Here is a 12,279-nt window from a genome sequence, read left to right on the forward strand (position 1 = left end):
TGGTGCTGTAGCTCAAGTGGTAGAGTGTTAGCTTTGAGAAATCGCAAGGACACTGCTCAGACCCTGAGTTCAAGCCCAGGACTGGAAAAAATACTAATCCTAGCCAGGTGCCAGTAGCTCAGGCCAGTAATACTAGCTACTGAGAAGGCTGAGATCTGAGGATTATAGTTCAGAGCCAGCCTAGGGAATGAAAGTCGGTGAAACTCATCTCCAACTAGACACCAGAAAACCAGAAGTGGTGTTGTAGCTCAAGACGGAGAGTGCTTAGCACAGAGCTGAAGAGGTTACAGACAGCTCCCAGGCCCACAGTTCAAGCCCCAGGACTCAGCAAAAGAAAGAAAGAAAAAGAACAGTAATCATGTCATTTCAAGGCCACAATCTTGTGACCACTTTGAACTGTAATTACTTCCATAGAGACATGATGGGCAAAGAGAGGACACTGGGGGATAAGGGCTTTCATCCAGGAAGTGATGAAAGGACCTGAACATTCAGTTGTTAGATTCCATCCCTGGCTTACAGTTTCATATTCTCACATACAAAGTCCACACATCCCATCACAACAGCTCCCGTAGTCTTCACTCATTCTAGTATCAACTCTAAAGACTGAAGCCTGACGTTTTATCAAAAATACCACCTAAATGGGTATGAGTGGAAAATGAATTATATTTCTTCAGGAAAATTACTCTTCACATGGTAACCTGTGGTATCAGACTAGTTACATGCTTCCAACCACAGGCTCATCCAGGACATGCACTCACTATAACTATAACCCCTGTGTATATCACCCTGACAAGAAAATTAAATTTAAAAAAATGACTAAAAAAAAACAGGAAAAAATACAGGAGACGTCAGAGAAGACATCAGAAAGGAGTGTTGGATTCCAAGAAAGGCTTGGGATCTCAAGATTCAACAATAAGTTTTTTCTATAATCCTAATTACTCGGGAGGCTGATATGTGAGTATAACAGTTCAATGCCAGATGGGGCAGGGAAGACTGTGAAAGTCTTAATCTCCAAAATGTCATAAGGAGAGATAAGGCTCAAGTGGTAGAGCTCTAGCCTTGAAAAGGGAAAGAAAAAATATTCAGGGCTAGCAGGTAGGCCCTTGAGTTCAATCCTCAGGAGTAGTACCAAAAAAATAAGCCTGTTTGGTTCAGTATTCTGGTGTACTGGGGTGGCAGTGTCAGCCCTATGTCTATTCATGGGAAGGGGTGAACATTACCCTAGTGAGTGGTAGACATGTAAAGAAATATGCTTTAGTAACTTCCTAGGGTCTCTTGATCCAATTGAGTTGACAAGGCTGCCTGTATGTATATACATCTATGTGACAGATAGCTATATCATGTTGAAAACAAATCAAAATTACACTGAGATGTCCTCTTAGTGCCCTTTTCCTTTACAATCTTAGGCTTTACTGGCCTTATTGTGAAAGGGAAGAGCTTTTGTACAACGATGAAGAGGAGGTAAGATGAAACAACGGACTTTTTTATGACAGTAAGGAGAAATAGTAATATTTTTGCATATTATATACGTATGACATAACAATATATAAAATAAATTCCTGACTGTAAATGGGAGTTTGAAGATGAAGGTGACTGCACTGGACCTATGCAATAGTAGGTGATCTCAAAACGCCAAGACCTTCTCATACCCTTTAATGCTGTAAACCCCTTGTGAGTGGAAATGATTGGTTTACAGATCTGTTTTAACTGCACAGGAAGACATGCTTTTTTTAAACAGGTTAACTCCGTCACAGCGCTGAGGGTGGACCCGGTGGTCAGCCCTGGAAGCCACAGAAAGGATGGTGGGCCTGGCTGCTGGCCTCCCCCAACTCTCTGTGTACAGGCAGTGGGCAGAGGGCACTGTCAAGCCCACTGCGAGGCCTCCTGTCAGGTCCCCTGTGACGTCACGTCCCTTCCGTTGTGAGGCTTCCTGGGAGTGTCCTAGTGAGGCCTCTGCTGGGTCCCTGGGAGGCCTACCGTGAGATGTCCCAGCAGGTCCCCCGGGAGGCCCCCCGAGCTCCACAGCGGATCACAGCGGCGCCGGGAACGCCGAGGAACACTGGACGGCCAGCACAGGCGGGGGCTGCGGAGGCCTCCTTGACCCTCCGGTGAGGCCTCAGTGACGGCTCTCAGTGACCTCCGGGCCGTAGACCGTGGGGACGCCGGGGAGCCAGGTCCCGGCTGAGGCCAGCGGGTGGGAAGGGAGCCCAGACCCCCAGCGCCTTCTCCACTCCCCACGCGTCCCCTGCAGATTCCCCCGCCAGGGAACCCTGGGGGTCACAACTTATGTCCGACGATTGCGGAGCGGGGACATTGTGGGTCCAAGGGAGAAGGGCAGGTGGACGAACACAGCCTGCAAGGGGGCTAAGCTGGCCGACATAGTTTGCACGCGGCCCCAGAAAGGGATATCCGGTGGGGGAAAACAGAGTGCACATGACTACCCTCCTGTCCCTACTGCTCGCTTCTGTGACCACCATCCACTCCGACCTGCATGCTTCCGAAACCTACTCTCCTATTGTGCACTTCTGAGGCTACTTTCCTCTCCCTGCGGCTCGCTGCCAGGACCACCCTCCTCTCCCTGCGTTTCCATTCCTGAGCCAACCTCCCCCGGCCCCCTGTGGCACGATTCCAGAGCCAACTTCTCCCTGCGGCTCGCTTCCGGGACCGCCCTCCTCTGCCTGCGGCTCCTTCTGGGGCCAACCTCCTCTCCCTACCGCTCGCTTCCGGTATCACCCTCTTCTCCCTGCGGCTCGCTTCCAGAACCAACCTCCTCTCCCTGCGGCTCACTTCCGGAGCCAACTTCTGTCCCTGTGGCTCGCTTCCGGGACCACCCTACTCCCTCTGCGGCTCGCTTCCGGGATCAGCCTCCTCTCCCTGCGGCTGGCTTCCGGAGCCAACCTCTGTCCCTGTGGCTCGCTTCCGGGACCACCCTCCTCCCCCTGCGGCTCGCTTCCGGGATCAGCCTCCTCTCCCTGCGGCTCACTTCCGGAGCCAACCTCCTCTCCCTGCGGCTGGCTTCCGGAGCCAACCTCTGTCCCTGTGGCTCGCTTCCGGGACCACCCTCCTCCCCCTGCGGCTCGCTTCCGGGATCAGCCTCCTCTCCCTGCGGCTCACTTCCGGAGCCAACCTCCTCTCCCTGCGGCTGGCTTCCGGAGCCAACCTCTGTCCCTGTGGCTCGCTTCCGGGACCACCCTCCTCCCCCTGCGGCTCGCTTCCGGGATCAGCCTCCTCTCCCTGCGGCTCACTTCCGGAGCCAACCTCTGTCCCTGCAGCTCGCTTCCGGGATCGCCCTCTCCCTGTGCCTCGCTTCTGGATCCACCTTCCTCCCCCTGTGGCTCACTTCCGGAGCCAACCTCCTCTCCCTGCGGCTCACTTCCGGAGCCAACTTCTGTCCCTGCGGCTCGCTTCCGGGACCACCCTACTCCCCCTGCGGCTCGCTTCCGGGACCACCCTACTCCCCCTGCGGCTCGCTTCCGGTATCAGCCTCCTCTCCCTGCGGCTCACTTCCGGAGCCAACCTCCTCTCCCTGCGACTGGCTTCCGGAGCCAACCTCTGTCCCTGTGGCTCGTTTCCGGGAACACCCTCCTCCCCCTGCGGCTCGCTTCCGGGATCAGCCTCCTCTCCCTGCGGCTCACTTCCGGAGCCAACCTCTGTCCCTGTGGCTCACTTCCGGGACCACCCTCCTCCCCCTGCGGCTCGCTTCCGGGATCAGCCTCCTCTCCCTGCGGCTGGCTTCCGGAGCCAACATCTGTCCCTGCGGCTCGCTTCAGGGAGCACCCTACTCCCCCTGCGGCTCACTTCCGGGATCAGCCTCCTCGCCCTGCGACTCACTTCCGGAGCCAACCTCCTCTCCCTGCGGCTGGCTTCCGGAGCCAACCTCTGTCCCTGTGGCTCGCTTCCGGGACTACCCTACTCCCCCTGTGGCTCGCTTCCGGGATCAGCCTCCTCTCCCTGCGGCTCACTTCCGGAGCCAACCTCCTTTCCCTGCGGCTGGCTTCCGGAGCCAACCTCTGTCCCTGTGGCTCGCTTCCGGGACCACCCTACTCCTCCTGCGGCTCGCTTCCGGGATCAGCCTCCTCTCCCTGCAGCTCACTTCCGGAGCCAACCTCTGTCCCTGTGGCTCGCTTCCGGGATCAGCCTCCTCTCCCTGCCGCTCACTTCCGGAGCCAACCTCTGTCCCTGTGGCTCGCTTCCGGGATCAGCCTACTCTCCCTGTGGCTCACTTCCGGAGCCAACCTCATCTCCTTGCGGCTGGCTTCCGGAGCCAGTCTCTGTCCCTGTGGCTCGCTTCCGGGACCACCCTACTCCCCCTGCGGCTCACTTCCGGGATCAGCCTCCTCTCCCTGCGGCTGGCTTCCGGAGCCAACCTCTGTCCCTGTGGCTCGCTTCCAGGACCACCCTCCTCCCCCTGCGGCTCGCTTCCGGGATCAGCCTCCTCTCCCTGCGGCTCACTTCCGGAGCCAACCTCTGACCCTGCGGCTCGCTTCCGGGATCGCCCTCTCCCTGTGCCTCGCTTCTGGATCCACCCTCCTCCCCCTGCGGCTCACTTCCGGAGCCAACCTCCTCCCCGTGCGTCTCGCTTCCGGAACAAACGTCCTCCCCCTGCGGCTCGTTTCAGGAGCCAACCTCCTCTCCCTACTGCGTGCTTCCCTGACCACCCTCCTCTGCTCTTCCTAGGGTGCACTTCTGGGGCCAGCATCCTTTCAGTACTTGTCACTTTAGGGCCCCCTCCCTTCCCTACAGCGACTGCACACTTCCGGGCCACCTTTCTCTTCCTACTGCTTGCTTTCGGGACCACCCTACCCCCCTTCTGTGCACTTCCGGAGCCAACCTCCTCTCTGTATTGTGCGCTTCTGGGATCATCCTATGCTCCCTAGTGCTCACTTGCAGGGCCACCCTTCTCTCTCCCTACAGCTCCCTTCTCAGATTGCACTCTCCTCCCTACTGCCCACTTCCGCTTCCGGGGCCACTCTTCGCTCCCTCCTGCTCACTTCCACCGGAAAAAACGGATAGGAAGGAGCCGTGAACGGCAGAGCCTCGGTCCTGGAGGAAGGAGGCAGCTGCGGGAAAACCTTTGTGGAGTCAGGGAGCTGAGGGCGGACATAGGAAGAAACCCCAAGGTACAAGGTTCCTAAAAAAATCTAGCCTTGACTCCTTTTCTCCTAGTGCACCGATAGAGAACATCAAGTCAGAGGAGTACCACCACTCCTCTGCGACCTTTCCTCACCCCTCCCCCACCCCTGGGTCTTGGAACTCTAAGAGTAATAGTCATAATCAGTTTGTAAAGGATAGAAGTGAGTACGGAGGGAAGATAAATCCCTCCACTTCATCAGTAGAACATATCCAAATAATTCAGACCACTTCCTCTGTTGTAACCTTTGCGTCACTCAGGGAAATCTAGTAGATGGTGGATCCTTTACCCCTCCCCCACCTTTCCTCACCCCTTCCGTGTCTGGGAACCTTAGAGTCCAATCCTTGGTCTGAGGTCTATGAAACAAAGATGGCAGAATTTTGTGACAGAGTCGGGTGAAGGTTGACGATGGATCAAGAAATCCCCTAAATATTGAGTGTAACGAAAGAGCCAGGTGTCAGTGGCTCGGGCATCTATACTCCTAGCGCTTCAGAAGGCTGAGCTCTGAGGACCACTGTTGAAGCCAGTCTGGCCAGGGAAAGTCCATGATAGTCTTACCTTCAATAAACAACTCAGAAAAGGCTGTGGATCAAATTTTACAGCAATAACCCTGAGCAAATGAAGGCTAGAGACAGTTCCCAGGCCTGATCTTAGGCCGTAGGATCTTCCCGGAACCACCCCCAAGGAGGAGAGAGAGAGAAGGGGTGGGGGGAGAAGGGAGGGGGGAGGGGGAGAGAGAGAGAGCGCGCGAGCGAGCGCGCACGAGCACACATTGAGCAAACACGTTTTATTTGGGAGGAAATCATGGGAAGGGCAGCCAAGTCTCCTTCAGCTGGGCTAAAGGGAAAATGGATCAATCCCTAAATCAGACTTTGGGAGCAAGAAGAAAGTGAGCACACTAGTTAAAGGGGACAAAGCCTATATTTTGCAGGAGAGGAGCTTAAACTCCAGTACAAAGAACTAATTGAACCCGTCCCTTCTAATAGTTCTGAGAGACTCCTTTCAGAGTGCTCAGGAAGGTGATGGCTGATTTCTGCTTCTGGATCTGAGAGAATTAGGATTTCCCTAGAAGGAACAGGATCTCAAGTGTACAATTCAAGGGTTCAGACATAGGTGGAAATCAAGGACATGGGAAGAGCTCAGATTATCCTGAAAATACCTAACTTTGTTGCACTGTGCCAAGAGTTCATGCCTGTAATCTTACCTACTCAGGAGACTGAGATTTAATGATAATAGTTTGAAGTAAGCTCATGCCTCATGCAGGAAAGTCCATGAGGCTCTTTTATTTCCAATATACTATTCCTCCACTCCTACCTGTCCCCCCTACAAAGTAGGCTGAAAGTGGAGCTCAAGCTCAAGTGATAGAGCAATAGCCTTGAGTAAAAGAAGCTCAAAGAGCACCAAAGCCCTGACTTCAATCCCCCCCACACACACCAAACCCTAACTTCCTGTGAGTGCTGGGAAGTTCCATGCAGGATAATGGGATAATCAGGAAAATGATTTGGCTTCTGTTTCTGGGCATTAGATTAAGCTTTGGAAGAATGAGCATCACCTTACAGATGGAGAAGTCTACGTTCTCTCAGGAGTCAAGGCAAGAGATATGGCTAAAGTGATGGGTCCAGGACCAGGTATTGGTGACACATGCCTGTAATCCTAGCTTTTCAGAAGTGATGGGTCCCAGCTCTGCCCTTGATTTCAAGCTTAGCTTATTTCTTCCAATCTACAGACTGCAATCTTAGTGAGGAAGGCTCGAGTTATAAAGTGGAGCTCCTTCCTGGAGTAAAGGGGCAGACTCAAAAAACAAGAATGAAGGGATCTTGCACTCTAGATCAGAAAGGGACCTTGGTCCTCCTCAGTCAGCTGTTGGGTTTCTGGACAGAGTGGCCAGATTCTGGGCATCTTCAATTCTGCTTTTGGCATATCAGAGAGGAGTGAGTCTTGGTCTAGTAGTGCAGATTCTGGTCAACAGGGCTCTAAGAGAGGACCCAGAGAACCTCTGATCTAAGACTTAGGAAACTTACTCTTTCAACCCATGGTGGCTCTGAGCAGGACTGTGGAGAAATACCACCACAGGCTTCCTATTCAGGGCTCTAGTGATGGTCAGGGAAATATACTGGCTTTAGCTGCAAGATGACTTGCAGGACAGAAAAAGTAAAGGACTAAGGCCTTGTGACGAGTAAGGATGAATACCTTAAGGACATTTCAGACAAAAGGCCTCTAAAACCTGCTCCTTTTGTCATCCCAATGAAACTCTTGCAGGGGTGTCCAAATGAGCTGTATTCTCATTTCTATCTCCCAGGTCTTAAGACCCTGAGACCTTTAAGTGAGAGGAGGCATCAGGAGAGTGGAAGGGACCATACCTGGTCAGCAGAAGAAGGTGTCTAGGATCTGCCAGGAGTCAAGGTGAGAAGAGAAGGATCACCCTCACAAAAACACACAGGACGCTGGCCCTAGCATTCCAGCTATGGGAAAACGTGGGAACTGTGGGTGGATTGCCCTCAGTTCCTCTGCTGGTGTCTTACAATAAAAGCTTTGGTGTAATGAAGGTAGCATCATGGCATCATAGAAGAGTTCCAGACCTTGCCGTTTATCAAGACATGATAATCACATTCCCCATGTTCATGTTGTACAACAAATTTGGTCACTGCTTGCTGCTGTCCCTGAACAGGTATAACCATATATAAGGAATCCTGGCTGACTTTTTCTGTGTTAGAGACCAGCTGCTGGCAAGGAAACAGTTGGAAGCACAGAAGGAACATTTACCTCTGAAGCGTAGGACTTTATAGAGTGCATCCCACCCCTCTTTTTACAGCCCCATAAGGAGGCCCAATGATGATATTTGAGGTGGAGCCTCGGGGAGCGAAGGAGGAAAGAAGGGCTGATCAATGCCTCTTCCAGCAGCTCTAGCAACCAGGAGCTAAAAGGATAGTCTAAGATACTGTGCTTAGGTCACAGAGGCGGTGATACCTAGGAAGAGTTTTAAGTGTACTCTATGAATGCGTACCAATAGATTGCCCACTCCAGAACACAAGAGAGCCCCACATTATCCAGTTCCACATGCTGTACAGATAGACCTACAGCCTTAAACTTTGTGAGCCACCGGCCCCATAAGGAGCCGTGTCATTCCTTCCTCAGGCTCTCAGAGAACAGACCACCAGGAAGCCAGGAACCTGCACCCCCAAAAGAAGCAGCAGTAATAGGCACTGGATAGAAGACCAAGGGTGGGGTTCTAGGCTGAGTCTACTCACATGCTCCCTCTCTCTCCAGGTCTAGAAGTCATCAACAAGTTCTTGCGTGCTGTTCCCAAAGACAGCCATGATGCCTCATAGTCAGAAGGGCCAGCCGAGAGAGACTGAGGAAGACCCTCAGGGCCGGAGAGAGGCGCTGCAGGGCCTGGTGGGTGAGTCCACAGTCCCCATGGCTGAGGAGGAGGAAGTGGCTGCTGCCTCTTCCAGCAGCTCTGCTGTGATCACAGAAAGTCCAAGGGAGGTACCTGCTCCTGGGGTACCAACTGGTCCCCAGAGAGCCTCCTCTGCCCCCAGGGCCTTGGTTTCTGCTTCAGATAAGCAAGTCAAACAGGGCTTCAGGAGCCAAGAAAGGGATAATTTACTACCTGCAGATAACCAGGGTATTATCCCATTTGACCCTAAATCCTTGCTAGGAGAAGTTCTAGCCTTGGTGCCCTTCCTGCTCCTCAAGTACCGCAGGAAGGAGCTGATCACCAAAGCACAAATGCTGGAAACCATCACAAATCACCATGAGTACTTCTCTGTCATCTTCTGTAAGGTCTCTGAGAGAATGCAGCTGATATTTGGCCTTGATCTGAAGGAAGTGAATCCTGCCAACCACTCCTACATCCTTGTCACTTCCCTGGGGCTCACATATGATGGAATAATGCGTGATGTTCAGGGTGTGCCAAAGACAGGCCTTCTGATCATAATCCTGTGTATTATCTTTAAAGAGGGAAACTGTGCTTCTGAGGAGGTGATCTGGGAAGCACTGAGTAATATAGGAGTGTATCCTGGGTTACAACACTACCTTTATGGGAATCCCAAGAAGTTAATCACTGAAAATTTTGTGCAAGAAAGATACTTGCTGTACCGGCATGTGCCCAACAGTGAACCTGTTTGCTATGAGTTCCTGTGGGGTCCAAGGGCCTACTTAGAAACCAGCAAGATGAAAGTCCTGGGATGGTGGGCCAAATTCAGTGAGTGTGAACCCACATGCTTCCCATCTCTGTATGAGGAAGCATTGAGAGACGAGAGAGAGAAGGAACGGAGCCACAAACCATGAGTCAGAGTCAAGGCCATTGGGAGAAGACAGGTAGTTATGTTCCAGGGCCAAATCTCTTTGGCACATCAGACCCATTGTTACTTTTTGTTGGAAGACAAAAGTCAACCTTCTCAGTAGTGGAGTTTTAGCATGAGTTGAGAAGAACCTATGGTGTACCATATTCGGGTGCCTTTGAGTTGACCTCTTGTTTCCTTTGGAATTTTTTAGCTAGCCCTTTTAATTGAAGGTTTATTCAGCTGCATAATGGAAGGTTATGAATGACAGTAGTCATACAGTTATTGCTGTTACTATAGTTTAGGAGTATGTCTTGCTAATTGTTCAATTAATTGGGTCCATGTTATTTTCTCACTTGGAACAGTTTAACATGACACTGGAATGTGTAATTTTTTGGAAATAAAAATGATCCAGAAGTAAAATAGAAAGAAATGGAGAAATGAAAAGTTCATGCTTGCCTGTATTATTTTTCCTTCCCTGTAACATTAAAAAGTGCATACATTGACCTGGATTTATTTGGCTATTATTTAAGAAAGTATTGTTAGATCTTTATAACTATATTCCCCATCTCATTTTTAGACCTTCAGTAAGCATCTACTCTTTGAGAGGCCTTCGGTTAGTGGTGAAGGTACTACTAAGCTGTTGTCTATCAGTCCATGTTTTTCCATAGAATGTTGTGGTCTAGGAGCAGAGCCATATTGTTGGATGTTGAGATGTCTTCTAAGATGTAAAGAACATGAAAGGATTGGGGAGGAGGCTAGACTCCAGAGAAGAGCAGCCTGGTATCAATGTACTGAGCCACGGCAGTTTGGGACTTGAAATTAATTTCTTCTGTGGGGGATCATCCCAGATGGTGTGACATAGGTGAAGGAGAATAAAAGACTGCTCTGAGAACTTCTTTTGGGATGCTGAATAAGGCAGAGAGGAATCCCCTCTTGGGGCACATAACAAATGTGGCTGGAAATGTGGAAGAGCTAAATGACTTATCTGCATCTTCTGTAAGGATTTCCTGCGATAGGAGTAACCTTTGCTGAGATGAAGGCTAGAAAGTCTTGGCCAAGTGCTCTTCTACTTGGATGGGAGGCCAGAGACATTTCAATGACATTTGAATGTATTATATTGGGAGTAATTCAGCCAATTATAGGCAAGAGCTAGATTTTGAGTGGTGGTGAGAGTTTTGTAGATAGAGAAATTCTCAGGGGGGAGGGAAGGAGGGGTAGGAGGAGAAAGGGAAGGAGGTAGTGCTTGGTTCAACTTCTTAGAGTTGTACAGCAAGAAAATGTCCTTCACATCCAGATTTTGCAATGTGTCCAATAAGAATGTGTACTGAGTTTGCTTCACGAAATTTTATCTTGGGTGATGACCTATTCCATGATTCTCTGACTGCATCAAAACAACATCCCAGAGTGGACAGGGGTGGCCTGGAACAACATTAAAAAGAACATCCACTAGCATTCACTATAGTTACACGCACATAGACACACACACACACACTCATGTGTCACTACTCCAGAGATTTTACATAGCAAATGTATCTTGATCCAGCAGTCCTACTGGACAGCCCTTGTCAGATTTGCTTCCCAGATGAAGAGCCAGAGGCTCACAGTATGTAGAATTTCCATGGGTTACTGGCTACTAATTAATGCTTAGAGGAGACCTTGGGTCTCAATTCCAGCCCATGTTATTCCCACTCTTCCATGTATTTCCCATAGACAGCACATTAAGTAGCTTATTCAGTTTGTTCCCACCATTCATCATTAATGTTGTATGTCTTATGAGACTGTTTCAAAATAATCCCACAGTGTTAAGTCTCTCTGAAGATCTGGTTGCTTTCTTGCATCCAGGAGGCCATCCCTTTCTGTTCTACCAGAGAGAACTTTCCTATCCATTCCTTTTTCCCAGTGTCCTCACAGATATTTTCCTATCTGAACTAACTGCCTTCAGACTGTCAAAACTTCATGTTTACTTGGGAAATTTTGGAGGAGGTTTTTTTTATCCTACCTCCCAGGCCTTTAGTGTTGGCCTGGGAAGCTGGAATGATAACCAGGCGAGAAAGGCTCTGATTTTGGAAAAGATTGAAGAGTCATGGGAACAGGGATTGATAGGAAAGAGTGTTGTTTGTGGGTTTGAGAAGATGGTAAGCGAGGACAGGGAAGGGGTCAAGAGGAATTAGAAGTTGGTTGTGTTCGCTCACCTTTGGCTGGCACCTGGGAGAACAGTGGCTCTCCTGTGCCTTCTCCCATGAGTACTTGAAGTCAGACGTTCAGTGTCTGTGCTATATGTTGGTAGCTTTCTGGCCATCTTTCCCCCTCCAGACTACCCTGAATGGTTCCTCCCAGGACAGTGAGTGACTGCCACTTAGCCAGTGTTTGGCCAGCAAGCAAATCCCCTAGTTTAGTTGTGGCCTGGTCATCACAAACACAGTCCTGACTCTTCTGTGCAGGAAGGGGAGGCCAGGATGTTCCCGTTGCTAGCACTCCCGAAGAGTCTTTCCCACTGATTTGTCCTGCCTCCTCATCTCCCCACATCAATTCTGTTGGGTCACATGGCAGGGAGACTGTGTTCCTCTCCCCGTGTAGTCCAGACACTCTGCCCTGAGGCACATTCTGTTTTCTCCCACTCCTTAACAGTGCCTTGTTTGTGTAGGTATCACCTGAACATTCCCTCTATGCTACTCTGGTCATGTTTATAAGAGTATGGGAAAGCTGGGCACAGTGGCTGATGCCTGTAATCATAACTGCTGAGGAGGCTGATATCTGAGGCTAGCCTGGGAACTAAAATGTGTGAATCTCTTTATCTCCAGTTAAACACCAGAAAACCAGAAGTAGTGCTGTGGCTCGGGGGTAGTGCGGTAGCCTTGA

General features: G+C 50.7%; 1 pseudogene across 1 annotated transcript; it reads left to right on the forward strand.

Annotated features, from left to right (window-relative positions):
* Window positions 1-4,473: 4,473 nt before the first annotated feature.
* LOC150041714 (melanoma-associated antigen 11 pseudogene) lies at window positions 4,474-9,896 on the forward strand (annotated as a pseudogene). Its single transcript, XR_016533820.1, has 3 exons — window positions 4,474-5,120; window positions 7,431-7,534; window positions 8,399-9,896. The product of XR_016533820.1 is annotated as a melanoma-associated antigen 11 pseudogene (transcript).
* Window positions 9,897-12,279: the final 2,383 nt, after the last annotated feature.

The sequence above is a fragment of the Megascapheus bottae genome, chromosome X (genome assembly GCF_031878675.1).
Source record: "Megascapheus bottae isolate mThoBot1 chromosome X, mThoBot2.hap1, whole genome shotgun sequence".
Taxonomy (NCBI): domain Eukaryota; kingdom Metazoa; phylum Chordata; class Mammalia; order Rodentia; family Geomyidae; genus Megascapheus; species Megascapheus bottae.